The 17,859-nt window shown below is 39.1% G+C and overlaps 1 protein-coding gene across 2 annotated transcripts in view; it reads left to right on the top strand.

Annotated features, from left to right (window-relative positions):
* LOC106533774 (protein ELFN1) overlaps positions 1-17,859 on the top strand; it is a 44,528-nt gene that overhangs the window by 3,896 nt on the left and 22,773 nt on the right. The window contains exon 2 of one of the 2 annotated variants that reach the window (XM_014030207.1): positions 13,251-13,297. The exons of the other annotated variant lie outside the window; for it this stretch is intronic. The gene's annotated coding sequence lies outside the window, so the exon portion shown is untranslated. The remainder of the gene's footprint in view (positions 1-13,250; positions 13,298-17,859) is intronic. 2 annotated transcript variants of the gene reach the window in all.

Consider the following 17,859-nt stretch of genomic DNA (forward strand, 5'->3'; position numbering starts at 1 on the left):
TATATATATAAACCTAGCAATTCATGGAAACAATATTTTATAAGTGCCCCATGCTGCATTGGAAATGTCACAGCTGCTGCTGCCACATCTATTTGTGCTTACTAATAATCAAGACTTTTTTATACTTAAACATGTGATGTAAAAAAACTGAATTATTTTTTAATAATTGCATGCATTTAGTCACTCATTTGTAATATTTTATTACATTTTCTATAAATCCATTTCTTATATTTTTTATTGTATTAAAATGTATTTAAAGCTAACTTTGTGAGTTCATTGAGAAACATGTAGGATGCATAATTTTAAAGTTTCTGTGACCATTTTCTTTCAAGCATTTGTGAAGCTTTTTTTCTCAGTAAAAAGGGGAAAAGTGAAGTCATACTGTAAATGGTGCAAAAGTTATATTCAGTTTCTGTAGTCTTTCTCGGGTAGTTTCACTTTTAGGACAATAGGAAGTAGAAAAACATTTAACTGTCTCTTAAATTGCCTCCTTTCTGCTGTAGTTGCTCCATGGCGACAGGTTTTTCAGATGGTCTCCCTCAGTTCTCAATACAAAAAAATTACATGATTTATGAAAGATGTCATCAGTATTAGCACAAAGGCACAGAGGAGCAGAACATCTCACCACACTCCGAGGTGACTTCAATTTATCATCTAATGACCGGGGTATTGTTGTAATGGGCCGTGGATGTTGCAGTGCTGGTGTTTGTTCCCATTCATTTGAGCTTCTGTGGAATCATTTGATTCGCTGATTGAGTGTTTGACGGTCCGATTTATTGAGCGAACAGAGCCGTACAGGGCTGGCAGCTTCTCATACCTTTCAGGAGAGACTGCTCTTGTGAAGCTAACTCCACATAAAGTCTGCTTTCAACGCAAAGTCAATTATCCTAAGAGGAGTGTTTGCTTCTCCCATGGAGATCAACTGTCTTGGATGAGGTTTGTCAGCAGAACCCCTCCTTTCAGCCTCTCGGAGTTCTCTTCCCCTCTCATTTCTCTGCAGCGGCACCACCGGGCGAGGAGGAGCCATGAAGCTGTCTCCCTCAGAGCTCATTTTTCACAACCTCTGTGTTTAATGAGCATCTGCAGCGGAGCAGTCGATGGGTTTCTGATGAGCAAGAACTCATGTGTTTTGATCATATCTGGTGGACTTCAAAGTTGGAAAGTTCTTGATAGATTTTCTATAGCATGGAGTGGCAGTAGACATCCTCGTCGAGCAGGACTGATGAAGGACACTCTTCTGAAATGTCAAATCAAAGCCGTGCTCACAAAGACGAGCAGCAGCCAGAAAGGCCAAGAGCTCATGTTGAAACGTGGGCTTCAGCTCGCACGCCTGATAAACGGCCTTATTGTTTTGAGCCAACTTTTGGTTTGATCAAAGCTTTTATAAGCCTAACATAAGTTTGCACATTAATGTTTTTTGCTGCTTTATGTAATTCATGCTGCATATGCTTGATTAGGCGTGGGTTGGTTTTGAGATGTAACAAATTTTCAGTTTCTTGTAGGTGAAGCTCAATTTAATGAGCTACTAGGAACAGAAGAAGGGTTTCTCTGGCTGTAAATAGTGTAAAGTAGTGCTTTATGTTCCTTTAACTTTTATAATCTGTCAGTCAGTGTTAGCTTGGAGAGACACCCATCCCTCCTTTTAACATTATGCTCTTCTGAAATTATTATTGCAACAATCTACAATAGTTACTCTGTCAATTTTCTTTTGTTTCTTTTTTCCCCATCACACCATTCAAACACTCTGCAAAACCCATTGTGTGCCACTAGTTTAACGTCCACATTAACTCATCAAATAACAGCCAAAACCCAGCTTAGCTTGGATAAATTTTTTACCAAAAAGTTTTTTATTTGTTAGCCCTTTTACAGTTTCCTCTTTATTATCGCCCATGTCAGAACACAATAAAACATTAATGGTGAATGTTCTGGATGAAACAGGACAGAGAGAAAATCCTGGTAAAAACAACAAAAAAAGTTTGTTTTCTAGGACACAAATTAATGATGTGCATGAACGAAATATACTGCTTTATGTTGTTTTTTGTTTTTTAATGCTCCATGTCTCCTGTCCCCAAAAATCCACCAGAAACAGTTTTAAAACAGCTCCCCTTTGGAGAGAGATTGAAAAATATATTTGCTTTCTCACCAAACACTTTGTGTGGACAGGAGGGGCAAACCCAGCAAAATATATGTTTTAAATATAACTGGGGTGGTGTGGAACTGGCTTGTGTTACATTTGACACACTGCAAAAACTGTTCATCTAACCAAGTCTTTTTTGAATTTGTTTTGACAAGCAAGAACAGAATGTGTTCGATTATTAATTTCTTTAGCCTGGAATTTTTTTTTTTCCTTATTTCAAGAAGTCCTACCAAGTGCAATTCTCTTACTGCCCTCTTAGATTGTTTTACTTATTTGAGAAAATACAAACTATAAGCTAGTATTTATTTATTTATTTTTACTTATTTTAAATGGTTAGTTTTTGCAGTGCATTGGCTTCTACTGAGGCTAAAAACTTTATTTAATTAGCTTCTCAATTTTTTTTTCTTCTCAAATTTTTAACATTACTTTATAAAAAGAACACAAAAAGCTGATGTTTTGCACAAAAAACTTTGTTTAAACAGTGTTGATTTTGAACACAATACTTTTTTCCTTCTTATTTGAATCTGTTTTAAAATCTTGACAAAATAAAATTTACAGAGTATGCACACTTTAATACCTGTAGCTATAGTCTGAATAGATGCAACACTGAATCATTTTTCTTTACAATTTTTTTAAGAGAGAGTATTATTTTTAAATAAAATCTATCAGATCATGTGGTGCATTTTAACGGACGATACCATTAGAATTTAATAATTCTTACTGGTCATCTGAATTTTGAAACCATCCTCTAACAGGATCTCCTATTTGTAGACGATAGAATAAAGCTCATTTTTAAATTATTCAGCACTTGGAGGGTAGCAGCAGATTATTAAGGTGTCCTCCGTGAAGGAGTCTCCATGTTCCAAATCAAGCTCCACCAGACTGGATCATGTTGAGATTAAGTGCAGCTTCAACACCATGGGTGTCGGAACCAGCTGAATCAAACATCGCATTGATTGATTTGATTTGATTTGATTTATTGATTCAACAGGAAAAGATTACTAAAAATCAAGCCTGACTCAGCATAATTGCTGTTTTTCAGCAGGTTCATGTTCTGCAGCAAATAAAACACTCAAAATTACAGCATCACAATCACATCATTATACACCATAGACACAAAGACAAACAATCATACCAAATTTCATTGTGACAAGACCATCAGTGTTTTTCTTTTCAGCCATCTGAGGATTTAACGTTGTCTGAAATCAACACTGGCATTTCATTTCACATTATTAAATTATGTACACGCCAGACAAAGGTAAACATTGCACTTACCAGAGAAAAGAGATGATGCAGCAGTGTGTTGTGCTCTGGTGGAGAAAAGGCTCTTTTTATTCCAGTAGATAAGAATCAGGTGTTTTATGCTGAATCTGGAGCAGAAAGCACATTTAGCTTAAAAATAATCAGAAATGCAAAATGTCACTTTATCATAGGGACCAAATTCCAATCAATCAGCTGACTTTACTAATGTCTTTCACACTCTTCAGCCCTAAAATCTACTGAAGAAGCTGCACATGAGAATGTGAAGGCATGACTGAATGAGGTTGATAATCTTCCAGGAAGCTAATAACAAAAAGTCCAAAAACTAACCTAATGAGATCATTTGTGAACACAAAAACTACACCGATGAAGCTGCTTTGTGCATTTTTTCTGCCTCCATACATTGTATTTCTTTTATATAAAATAATAAACTGACACAAAACCATTAATCATCAAAATGTTGTATGATGAGTTGTTTGGGCTCCTGCAAGGAGAAAGTCTTTTTTTTCTGTTTAAATTTAGCAGCAGAGATTAGCATTTACTTTTTTAGCTTTGTGCTAAAAGCACAATATTGGTTTTGGATTTAAGTAATTTATTTTATACCAAAGTGAAAACTTGATTTGAAATTTTTAAAACTCCTAGAAGTGTGTATTGTAAAAGCTTTTAGGTGATGTAGTGATGTGACAAATGTTAAGCGTTTACATACAAACATGCTCATAAAGTCACACACTGCAATATAATGTAGTCACAGTTCTCTGCGTCTTCATTTGTCAATTCTCTTTCAGAGATTTTCTTCTTTTCCTCTCACCTTCACCCACTATAGCTCAGATTTTTTTCATGTATATGTCATCCTCTGCAGTTTTATTCCAACCTAATCTATTATTTAAACACTGTTTTAAAAATGTAACAGCCCAAAGGTCACTGATCCTTGCTCCTGCCTGGTTGAAACAAGACATGCTGTAAATACACTCGCACATATGAATGACAAGGAAACACACTAAGGCAAAGACACAATTTGAAAAGATTTGCTTTATTTATGAGACAAAGGTTTTGCAGCATGACCAGAGCAAAAAAAAAAAAATGGAAAGGAGATAACTGAAGAAACAAGTTTTTTTCAGATACACATCAATGCGAAGGTCACTAAAAAGTGAAACAGTCTTTTCTGTAAAGATGTACTCAGGCAGAAAGTGTTTCACAGCCTGTTGCTCATTAACTCATTTGGGAAACGCTCTCACAGCTATGATAGCAGCTGCGAAAAGGCACTCACCTGTTGGATCTGTGGAGTTAAATGCCTCGCCGAGTAAGATCTCTGCCCGTAGATGAACCTGATTTGAACCCCTTTTCAAGCAGTTAACTACCTGCTCCAACACTTAAATCAGCATGCAAGCAAAAGGAGTCGTCCGTGCAAAATTCTAGCTTATACTTGTCTGTAAAAAAAGAAAGTATGAGAATCAAGCATATTTTTAAACAGAACACAATTTGTTCTTCCTTCAAAGAAAAACACATATGGAAATATGCAAAGTGTCTCACAATATGAGGAAAAAGGCACCAGGAGCACACATGAAAGCTACTTTTCTACTGCACTTAAGTTTTTTATTATTATTATTATTCATAGATGGGTAAAACAAGCCACTTGTTCAACTGTTGCTCAGATGCTGCACACTGAGGCAGCAGATGGTGGATTTAGAAGAAAAATAGATAAAAAATAGAGAAGGATGACGTGGACCTATAGAGTGAAAGATGAGGAAGAGCGAGAAAAGAAGCAGAGGAAAAAAGGGTGAACTTGTTTTGAAACAAATCTCGAGAATGTGTGAAGACAAGAGCAACTCGCTTGCTCACACACACACACACACACACACACACACACACACACACACACNCACACACACACACACACACACACACACACACACACACACACACACACACACACGTGCCTCTGTTCCGACTCGGTCTCAGATCACAAAGCAGGATGATCAGAATTAATTTAAAGGAGTGAGTGACACGTCTGTGGTCTCTCACTGTGGGTTTCACTTTGAAGTTCACACACTCACAAACGTAATCTACAGAAACCCTCAACCTCGGCTCTCTGATGTGGATCTATGCGCTGAATCCTAATTGCCTCCTTTACCAGCCAATTAAATGGCAGAATCTGTCACCATGACAGCTCATTAGCGAATCAGGATTCAGCGTTCAGGCAGAGTTTTCACAGCAGTGTGCGCAGGCATGTGTTGTTGTGTGTTGCTTTGCCCAGTCGGCAACAATCAGCCGATGGCCCACCTGGCCGTGTGTGTGTCTGCGATTGTTGCTATTAGCAGGAAACAGATTCTTTTTGTTGTTGTTGTTGTTGTTTGTGACTGTGCGCACAGATAGACAGTGAGCCCTTTTTGTATGTGCGTTGGCTTTTGGATTCATTTTCATTTGTTTGGAGGAGAGATTAGCAGCACGCGTGGCAAAACATGGTCAGGCTACGGAGAGAAGCGAGCTTGACACCCTGCCAGAGAGGGAAAAGACCCAGCAGAGCATGCTGGCAATAATGACTAAAAACAATGGTGTTTTGTTTCATAACCAAGGGAGTTCAATTATGAACTCTGCTACTGCAGCTCTGACTGTAATTTATAATACAGTCAGAAAGTCAAACTGCTTTTTTTGTTTCAGTCAAAGCACATGGATCTTCAGTGTGAAATTAGAAATCAGGAAAACAAATATTCACTCTTTTAGAATTTAAATTTTATTCTGTGATTTTATCTGTTGTCTGTGGAGCTGATTAAAATTGATTACACATAACCAAAAACAAAACACAGATCCAGTATGCTTAGGATTTTTAGACTAACAATGCCATGGTCCTGCAACCAAACAGCCAGAAAATCCTACACTGAAAACAGCCCTATCACAGGAAAGTCATGGCAGGAAAAAACAGAGTACCCAGCTTTTGATCCATCCATCCATCCATCCATCCATCCATCCATCCATCCATCATCTTCTTGTTCCAGAGTCGAGTCAGTGCCAGCAGCTTGAGCAGAGAGATCCAGACCTCTCTTTCCCAGCCATCTCTTCCGGATCTTCTGGAAGGATTCCAAGGTGATGGAGAGACCACGTCTCTCCATTGTGTCCTGGGTCTTCCTCAGGGTCTCCTTCCAGTCAGACATGCCTGAAGTCCCTTCCTAGGGAAGTGTTTAGGGAGCATCTTTATCAGATACCTGAACCACCTCAACTGGCTTCTCTCAATGTGGAGGAGCTGCGACTCTACTCTGAGTCTCTGCTGGACAACTTCTCACCCTATCTCTAAGGGAGAGTTAAGCTACCTTGCAGAGAAAGCTCCTTTCAACCAACTGTATCCGCAATCTTGATTTTTTTCGGTCACTACCCAGAGTTCGTGGCCATAGATGAGGGTAGGAACGTAGACTGAGCAGTAAATTGAGAGTTTTGTCTTACAGTTCAGCGGCCTTTTCACCATAACAGACCAGTGCAGAGTCCACAATACTGTGGAAGCCACACTGATTTGTCTATCAGTCTCACACTCTGTGTTTTCTTCACTCTTAACCTCCTTCACTTGAGGTAGAACCTCACCCCCAACCTGCAGAGAACAATCCACCCTTTTCTGATTGAGTGGACTCAGATTAGGAGGTGCTGATCCTCATCCCAGCTGCTTCACTCTCACAGCCCGATGACACCAATAGGACCACATCATCTGCAAACAGCAGAAATGCACCGCAAGCCTTCTCGATGTCCCCTAGACGCACGTCCAACATAGACTTTGCATGTAAACCTGATGCTCCTGACGCTCAAAACGCGTTCGGTCTGAACCTAGCGTGAGGGGCTTGGTGACAGATTGCGGAGTAGTTTTTTTTTTTAGTTTGACTTAATCATTTATTTTTAAATCAAACTGATTACTGTATCTGATTATGTTCCATTTATTAACAAATGAGTGTTTGTGGTAATGAGTTTGTGAGTCAGATAATTAATTACTGACCCCCAAAATGTATTTTTGGAATACAGGGTCTGTTAGTTTTTGATTGCAGCTCTTTTATTTCTGACTGTATCAAGAGAAATTCTATAATTGTATGGTTTCAGTTTAAATAGCCTTGGTTTGTTTCTAATAATTTTCAGTTTTTCCTTGAAAAAAAGAGACCCATGGGCCTTGGCTATTAAAACAGCGAAAGCCAGAAGTGTCTGGAGCAAATGAACATTTTCACCACAAATGCTGCTTTCATCCAGATTCAGCCCTGGAGTCCACAAATGGCCTGATTTAAACAGCTGATTGTTCCATAAAAGTTGAGCCTGAGCATCATTTTGTTGTCTGAATGTTGCCTATAAAGATCTTCATGTAAATCAGTAAAAATCCTCTGATATTTTGTTGCACCGTTGCTCATCTTTCACACTGGTTTTACAGCCAGGATGGTTTAATAAACATCCCAAGCTTTAGCCATGCTGCGACTGTCACTCACAGGGAGGAAAATTAATGAAAACCTTCAACACGTACAAAATCTTGGCAGCCCTAAAATAGCCCCACCCACTTCGCAACTCCTCACCATGTCTAAGAAAATGCTGCCTGCGTGCTCTCTGCGTGTAAGCTACAATTATCAGGCCCGAGTTCATTTTCATTGTGCATCTGTGTCCCTTCTGCTCGGCTGTCAGCTCACCCACTCAGAGACGATTTCCCACAAAACGCTCTTTGTTCAAAGCAGAACCGCTTCACAAATGATTTTAAAATCACCTTCACAAAATAACCTGGCTCTATATGCACGCGCTTTGTATTGGGGAGTAGGAGAAACAGAGTCATTAGGCCCAAGTTTTATCTTCTAGTCCATATGAAAATGTTCTCTTCAAGCTGTTTTCCTGTTCAGTTGTCCACTTTGTGAGGCAGCTGGCTCAATTGTTCTCGGCTCACTTCATCCCTCCTTCAGACTGTTTGAGCTGCAGATTTTCCTTTCCCGGTAGGTGTTCTTCCAATCCGCTATTCTCCTCTTTAACTCCCCTTGGACAGGCTAAACGTCCTCCTTGTTGCAGAGCCCTTGAGAGTTCTCTTCTTCCTATTCAGAAAAGGCTTTTGTTGTCCACTGTCCGTCCTTTGAGGAGCAGATTTCTGTTAAACCGTTGTCCCGTGAAGCATGTTTAAGTCTGCGCATTCATTAGCAGGCTTGAAAAGCACGTGTGCACACTCGGACGTTTGTGTGTACATTAAAAAGAGAGAGTTCAGCTCTTCTGCAGTGAAGTAAGGGTAAGGTCGTGAACAATTAACACCTTTCTTTTTGTAGATAGCTTTTTTAATGACTTTACTTTGGAGAAAATTTGCTAGCCTGCAGTGGGGCACTAAGATCAAAGTGGATTGCTGTCATCTTTAAATTTTAGAGAACACATAAATGGCTATAACTCAGTCAGTTTTACAGATATTGGGCTAAAATTTAGTAAATTAGTAACTGAGACCCATTCCCAACTGATATTGTGCAAGACCTGCATCTAAAGGCTGGTTTATACTTCCAGTTACACATCTTTCTTTTGCTGCTGAGTGACAAAAAAATGTGTAAATCTGTCTGTTATCACTTGGTGACACCTGCCATGTGCATTGCCTCCAGTCAGAACTCCGTTCCAGTAGTCCTGGGAAGTGGTAATTTTCCACTTCCCATTGGTAGATTTAAACTGGAACGCCCCCTCCAGTCGTAATATTCCACTTGTAAAGTGGAAGAACTGAAACTGCCCCCAGTTTCGATTTCAAGATGGTGGCTATTCGCAGTTTTAGAAAGTTAACTCCGTAACTTTTACTGTTAATTAACTTTCTTAATTTTTTGTGTATGTTTAATCACTCGCACAAGTAGTGCGTTTTCTGTGCAATACTGTAAAATCAATGTTTATTTGCATGACGTACATAGTAGAGTTCTCTTTTTGTCATTGTTTATATTGTAGCAGTGTTGTAGCTAGGTTAGCAGCAGCAATACAATCACCTGTCGGCTAACTGGAATGCAGTTTCATATGGTTTGTTGGGAAATGACGTCACTACCATTTACCAGTTCCCGGAATACAATGTAAACGGAACGCAGCATCTGTCCTGCAGACCTTGTGGCTCACAGAGTTTGATTGGTCAGAACTAGGTGGACGTGTTTGTTCATGGGGAGCAGCATGTGTTTCTGCATGTATTATGCTGAAAATGATTTGTTCCCAGAAGCCATTAAATTAGGAAGATGCACAGCTTTGACAAGCAGCTGGTAATATGGTATTCCATCCCATCCGCATCTTCAACTCGGTCAGAAAAAGCTGTCCGAAGTGATGTAATTATCAGTCTGCTGTCTCCCATTCTGTTGAAGTATAAATCAGGCTTAAAACTTTGCTATTAACAGTTAGAATGAACTCATGTTAATTAATTTTTTTAAAAATTGAAGAATGTACTGTACCACTAAAAGTGATTGACTTTTGAGTCAACCCATTTCATGATGGTTGACAAAGCCAAAAAAAGACAAGAATGTCTAAAACTTAGCCAAATTTAAGCTGCTGAGGTTGTGGTAGTAGCTGAGAGTGAGTTCACGCATGAGCCTGTGCACAATATTAGTTTCAAGGTTTCATCAAAATGGCTGTGACTCTGTCACTTCTAATCATTAGATGATCTTAGTCTAAAATGTAGGTGATGCATTTGTCCAAGGAAAACTTGGCCTTTAATTCACATAAAGTTTGATGGGTATTTGCAAACACAAACAGAGACATCGGCAGCTAGTTGTAGCATTTTGGTAACAATTTTCATATTATTTCTGCTTAAATAACAAAATGAAATTAACACGCAAATTTTCTAATCTCAAAAAATTCATACCAACTTAAACTGAAGTAAAATACTGATAAAGCGGTATTTTTGTTATTTTCCAACAATCCCCTGAAATGTGTTACATGCTCCAAAGGTTTACCATTCATACAGCTATTCAATAGCAAATGGCTGTGTGTGTGCAACATGATTCAGTGTGTTGTTTATGCTGGCCAGAAAATGCAAACAGCTGCAAACACTTTTCAGCTTCCTGAAAGATAAAAAAATGACATATTCAGACATAGCCCCGATGTGTGATGAAACCGCTGTGGCTGAAGATGTTTTGAAATGACAACAATCAGCTTTGTTAGCCTGGTCAGAATTCCTCATTATTTTGTCAAATCAAAGCTGTTTAATGAGCTATCTACAACAGGTAAGATGTTCATTGTTCAGCAACTCTCCACCAAACCCTGCTTTAAGATCTGAACTGTCCCTTTTTAAGAGTAGCATATTTGTGTTGGGCAGTAAAGAGGATGCAGGATCATTCTGTCTACCTGTCGTTCTGTGCCGGCAGGTTGCAACAATTTCCTGCAGCTTCATCACTCACCTCCTCCTTCAGACTTGTGTTGCTGTCTTATGTTGTAGCAACACATAAATTAAACATGCCTCACATTGTGAATTATACTCAGCTCTCACATAAAATGACAGCTAGAGGAGTCAGACAGAAGCTGCCACCACTGGCGGCTCAGCACGCCCCGAGCATGCCTGTGGCCACTTTGTTTTCCTTTTTTTCCCCCACAACAAATCAGACAACCCACTCTGCAGACCTCCCACTAATGCAGACCAGCTGATTGTGAGTCACTCACTCTGCTCCTGGCCTCGCTCTGGTTTTAGCCTCTACTAATGTGACTCTGCAAGGATAACAATGATCACCCAGCACTCCTCTCTGCTGTCCTGCCCATTCACAGTCAATAGGGCTACACAGGAGCAAAACACACTGCTGATGCATTAGGAATAGCTAAGGAGTGTGTGCATGCAGACGTGTATGTGTGTGTGTGATGGCTCTGAGTAGTTTGTTGGGCTAATTTGCCAGCAGTGCTGCATCAGAGCCTCAATTTTCAGCTGTTTTTTTAGTGCAGGCTCCTCATCCATCTCTCCCCTTGTGTTTTCCCCTCTATGTCTCTTCTGTTTTTTTTTCCTCTGATGCACCGCCTCGTTTTTCCTCCTCCATGTCATGCTGCTTCACTTAAACGATGTTCATTTGCATTTTCTTTAATGTCAAATGACGTAAATAACAGTGAGGAGTACTTATGTGCGCAGTTTTGTCTTCATTGCATTCAGTCATGGTGGAGCATTTTGCAATGTTTGTGTTGAAAGACTGATCCCTTCAGCAGAGATCAGAGCTGTGGAGCTCAGGGATGCTGCTTGAAAACATCTGACTGTTTTTTTCTCTCTCCTCTGTATTCCGTCCAGGAGGCTCTCAGAACTGCACGGACACGCACAGAAATACACAGCAGTGACATGTTTCAGTACTATCATTCAGCTGTCAGTAGCATTCAGTGGTAATTCATCTGTAACAGTACATTATTCTGCCTGTCCTGTCAGCCTCTGTCATGTCCGTGCATCCTTCTCTTCCTCATTCAGTCTGCCACTTTGTCTGTCTTTGCTTGTTTTGTGCATCTTCACATCCTCAGGCTCACACAGATTCCCTCGCTAATGGAAAAGAAATAAAACACGTACAGTAGCTGCAGCGCGCGAATCAGCATGTTTCTCTGTGCGTCGGTTGTAGGGGTGTATGATCTGGTGTAGCTGAGCTGATTATTTCCAGAATTTTCCTTCTCATCACTGTATAAGCAGGTTTACAGTAGCAGATTCAGTTCAAAGCAGAAGCTCAAGCTGTTGAGTTGATAGACTTAATGACAACTTCGCTGCTGCTCTACTGTGTAGTGACCTGAGTTAACTAGAGAAAAATGTACACAGACCTTCACAAGAAAAAAAAACTGTTTACCCAATATTCAGATGTGGTAAAATAGTTTACTGCACCACACACACTGTAATAATGTGTTCAGTTTCTCAGTCATTTTCAGCTTTATTAAAAACTTGGTGTGGTATTAGCTGAGAGCTGTAACAGATTAAAAACTTTGAGAAGCAAGGTTGTAATATGCTGTTATTCTAAGAGTTTTATGTTTATTTTAAATGCTTTAGTGTTGTTTTTATTAAACTATCTTTAGTATTTGAGGGTATCTAGACAGTGACTCATTGCACATTGTAAGCTAAATAAAACATCACCTTAAAAACATAAGACAAACCCCCAATAATACACATGTAAGTTTGATTGTTTTTTTGTTTAATAGCTTATTCATTTTCAATTAAAAACAAAAAATGAAATGAAATCTGTCATGTGTCGCTCCTGGACTCTTCAGATTGTAAAAAGATCGTCTCCAGTGAGCTGCTCATATTTTGGAGATGGATTGATAAAATACTTTACACAGTGTCCAGGATTTTTAGAGGGTTACTTTTATTGTTTTGTCAACCGTTGGCATGATTGAAGGCTCTTTCTTTTCTCAGCCCTCAGGCAAACACAGTCCTGTACCAGAGAGGACTAGGGTCGTAAAGTCTCGGTGTAACATTGTGCTTTTCCTGTGAGGCTCAGGAACATATTAGCCTCAGAAATAGCTCTTCATCTCCCCCTCTCTGTCCATCATCAACTTGCCAACTGTCAGATGTTGCTGTCATCCCCAGCAGTCTCTTCATCTTTCTCTGTAATGGGAATCCCCCTCTGTTTTCTCTTTAGGCTGAGCTTATTTTCCAAATCCCCTGTGCTTTCCTGCTTTAGTATCATGTTTCTGAGTCAATATATTTTCCCTTTTTGTGTCCCACTTAACAGATTTTAGGTATCTTATATTGTTTAATGAGCTTTTCTTCTTTCCCACGGTAACCAGTAGAAAAAGCTTGATCCATTTATTTCTTCAGACTCTGCCTGGCTGCTCCAGTTTCACGCTGTTGATGTGGGAGATCTTTCGATCTTAGCTACCGCCAAATGATTTTCAGAAATCTCTCACCTCTGTTATTCTAACCCACCTCTTCTTGTTCCCCTTTCCATTTTTATTTCTCTCTTCTTGATAGTGAGACCGAAGGCTCAGCTGGTTCAGAGAAGACCTCCATCTGCAAAGGTAAAAAAAAAGTCTTCCTGCTTCATCTTGCTTTCTCTCTCTGCTTCTGAACACCAACCTTGCTGTGGGATAAGAAGACAGGAGCAGAATACAAAGCACTGCTTCAAAACTCCAGACAGAAAAATGAGAGATTATATTCTGTCTATCAAACAAACACACACAAACACACACGCGCACACTCTTATGTCTGTGTCACAAACATTTTCCCAAAGGAAATAAAACGTAAATCACATGATGAATATCCTCGTCACTTTAGTGCGTGCGTGTGTGTGCGTGTAAAAGAGGGAGAGGATACAAGAAAAATCCTGTTTTCTTATCCATTTATGAGAAAAGTCTGAGCTGTCAAAGGTTTACTGCTAACAGCCACTCAAGAAGGACGAGCTTCGCCAAGAAAAATACAGACTATTGCAACMATGTAATTGATAAATAAATTGATTCCTCTTTTTGAATCATACACCCCAATAATGATTAAAATAGTATCTCCTCCTGAGAATACACAAAGGTMTTTTTTTATTTGTTAGCAACTTATGTGTTTCCTGAAATTAAAATCAAAATGATGTTTTGACGTCAAGCCACTGAAATGAATAAACTGCTTCCATAAAAATAATACTGTTCAAACACCAGTGAGAACTTAAAAACAAACAAATACAATTCTCTGGATTTCTTTTAAYTTGAGTGTTAACCATGCAGTCATTTAAAAGGTACTCATTGCAAAATATGAAATGGAACATAAAAAAGAGTATCACACATACCAAATAGCATTTGCAGTTATATATTGAATGAGTTTACTCTTTACAGATGTACTGTTGAGTTATTCTGAAATGTGGGTCTGCACTGAGTGTAAACCAGGGRTCTCCAACCTCTTTTTCCTTAAGAGCTACTTTCACGAAATTAAATTGTCCAAGAGCTACACTTTACAACATTTAATTTTAAACTTAAATCATTGGAATAAGCTTGTTTTGCACAAAAAATAACATAGAATAAAATAAAACATGTAGATTCCAGAGCCACTTTAAATGAGCTCACGAGCTACTGGTTGGAGACCCCTGGTGTAAACAAATCATTGAACCACGTGAAGTTTCAGTCTAGTGCTTGACCTAAATTTGAATGATTCAATCTCATCTCAGGTCAAAATGAACAAAAAATGACTTCCAAAGGCAGCAATAGGTAAAAATGGCAGCCATATTGTTTTACCATGCGGATATTGTGCTTTTTTATTTTTTTGGAAATTTGGGAGATTATTTGGAAAATGTCATGCTTGTATCAACCAAAAATATTGTTTCATTTATCTAACCTTTGGCAACATCTCACTGAGGCAGTTTTAACATTTAGTCCACACGTTATCCTTGTTTAACCCCGAATACTCCTGACTAAATTTAGATAACATTTAACCCAAGGAAATGAGTTCCTATGCCCTACATTTTATAACATTTAAACTATTAAAATATGTCAGCCTGAGTTTCTGAACAAAGCCGAAATATCAATGTGCTCCGAACTGGATTTTAGCACTGACAGAAAACGACTGAATCACAGTCTGAACTTCTTACTGACCCTTTTCAGTCAGTCATCCAACTGTAAYGCAAATATTCAGTGAACATTTAAAATGTTGCAATAAATAAATAGATAAATTAGATTTAGGCATGTCAATCTACTGGTCTGGAGTGAATCAACCAGGCTATGCAAGCCTAAGTTTACAAACTTTAAGGGATCACACATCTTGGGACAATGGAGAGAAGTTTTCAGGAATGTGTTGCTGTCGGACAAGTTTTACATGTTCTGTCGTCTCAGCTAGCATTGGTGATGTTACATGCTGTCCAGAAATGTAGAGAAATAAATCTAAYTGTCCCCAGGCAGGGGAATTACAAATGCTCCATTTGAAGAAAGGCGTGGTCATGGTTGTGCAGCGAAGTCAGACATCACGCCGCTGACTTACATTTGGCTCTAAATTCCACTTTTTTCAGCCAATCTGCACCAAATTTGCTACGGTCGATCCTAATCTACCTTAATACAGGCATGCAGTCCAATTTTGTGTGTGTGTGGCCTAATTAAACATTGTGCCATTGATATACATTTGACTGTAAATTCCACATATTTTAGCCAATTTGYATGCAATTTGCTATGGTCGATCCAAAGCCACACCACTACAGAAGTGCAGTCCAATTTTCGCGGGGCATGGCCTAATAATGCCACAGCATCCCCTATAGTTAATAAAAATTTTGCCCCAAGCCATGCTTAGACCTGGAATCATGAAATCAGGTACACATGTGCAACGTCTCAGGACCTACAAAAAAGTGTCTTGGAGCTATGGTCCAATCCTTACAGGAAGTCGCCATTTTGACTTAAAGCTGCCAATTCGTCCCTGTGTATCCGAGCTGACTCCCCCTACAGCTGTGAACATGCAGAGTTCACATGCTGCGTGCTTCTCTCAACACTGACTGGTGCTGGGATGATGTGGGTGTGGCAGAGTGGTGAATGCTGATGCCTTGTGGTTTGCACACAKTTAGCTGTAAATCACACACGTGATTCAATCTGCTCCAGATTCTGTGTGCACCATCAGGGAGACCTGCTCAACAAGTCAGTGTAGTAATTTGAAGAGATCACTTCAGCCCCACCTACTTTGACCACAACGGGCTCTAAATCACACAAACATGATCTGATCTAAACTAAATTTTGTGTGCATCATAAGGTAGACCTTCTCAACACATTTGTACAGAAGTTTGACAAGATCACTTTAGCACATTGTCTATCCCTTTGTTCACCTTATGACATAAAATAAAATAAAATTAGGACATTAAATAATGAAGGTCTGATTCCAAAAAATTGCTAACAGTTGGTCATTACTGAATGGCAACGGGGGACATCAGCAACATTGAGCGTCAAGTTCTATTTGTTTTTATCCGTTTTCTCTGTGTTATGGGAATATCTGAAAGACAGCAACAGTGGAAACAGCTGATGGATCCTCTGTTTGCTACATCAAAACTTATTTGGCACATGGTTCCATCGCCCTTTTTGCACATTAACTCTTTTTCAGAAAATCCAAAAATCACCTCAAGTGAACTTAAAAACATTTTTTTGCAAAACTGAGGAAGTTTTTTTTTTTCAAATTTTTCTATTTCTGTCAAACATTTCTAATGTGATACTTCAAAATTTTCATAAAATAACATTGATGGAAACACAATTACTGGTATTGTCATTAAAAAGCAATTCCTTCTATAATTTCATGGTTAAAAACAGAGAAAAGAATCAAAATGAAGATGTAATTAGCACTGACAGATAAAAAAAAAAAAAAACAAGATTTTGCTACACTTAACATGTGACCACAGGCTGGGAGGCATGCTGAATGGGATGATACCAGAAATACATGTGTATTCATGTAACACATTGGTCAGTATGAAGTATGATATCCAACTTGAAGTGCTGCACATATTGTTCAAGATCTTTTATTGTCAAACTGCCTGCGTGGTTGGTTAGCTCACTGAATCATAGCTCATAAAAGGTCTTATTGTTGCAGCTGGAAGAAAGAAGCACAGAGATCTCCAGTTCAATTTTACATCCAGGTCAAGATTTTTATTCTTACGAAGCTCAACTAAATACAGACATCGGCTTGAAATCTTAACCTAGTTTTAGATGTGCACTAAAATGACTTTTAGGTCAAACTGAGCTTGATAGATCTGTGGATGTTTTAGATGTCTTTTAGTCATTTCTTCAGCTCAAAAATGCTCAGTGGGGTGTCCATCAGTTTATTAAATGGCTCCTGTGATGATGGCATGTCAGTGCAGTTTTCTTAGCCTATTTCTGTATTACATGTTACTCTGAGCTCAAGATCCCAGAATGACATGGCCTTTTTGAGAAGACTCATTTTTTACACCAGTAATTCATTACCAATTCAGCCTCTTTGTGTCTGTCACAGCTGTGTACAAACTGAAAGATTTTTGACACAAAGTTAGCAGCAGGATACTCTGTGGATCTGGCAGTGATTGTATCCTCCCTCTGCTTTGATCAATGATCAAAACGAGATAAAAGATGACAGAACACTGTCATTATCATCAGCTTCATTGTTGGTATCGTCTCCGTGACCTTTATCATTTATCAGTTTAATCATCATTATTTCATCCTCCGCAAATGTACACACCATTTTTGTCTCCGCCAGTCCCTCCATTATTCCAATCTTCTTGCTGACAAACAGCGTCTCTGATCCCCGGGCACATGTGGCGTCCTGCCCTTGTCTATCAGCACTTAAATACCAAATGGTGTTTGACCAGGATTCAAGGCTTTTTCTATTTCCGTCCCTGGTGCATGTGCATGTCTGCTTTGTCTGCCTGCATGTGTGCATGTCCGTAATGAGGGTGATTTTTATTTGTCCTTCTTGTCCTCTTGCTCCGTCAAGACCATAGATTCAATTTGTGTGACGAGACTAAATACAGTTACAAAATGAATGGAAGTCAATACAAAGTCCTCAGTTTGATGCAAATACAAGGGTGTGTGTGTGTGTGCGTGTGTGTGTGTGTGTGTGTGTGAGAAAGAAGAAGAACTTTAAATTTACCAACCTGGCACTTGCCATT

This window comes from Austrofundulus limnaeus, unplaced genomic scaffold (assembly GCF_001266775.1).
Source record: "Austrofundulus limnaeus strain Quisiro unplaced genomic scaffold, Austrofundulus_limnaeus-1.0 Scaffold1016, whole genome shotgun sequence".
Taxonomy (NCBI): Eukaryota; Metazoa; Chordata; class Actinopteri; order Cyprinodontiformes; family Rivulidae; genus Austrofundulus; species Austrofundulus limnaeus.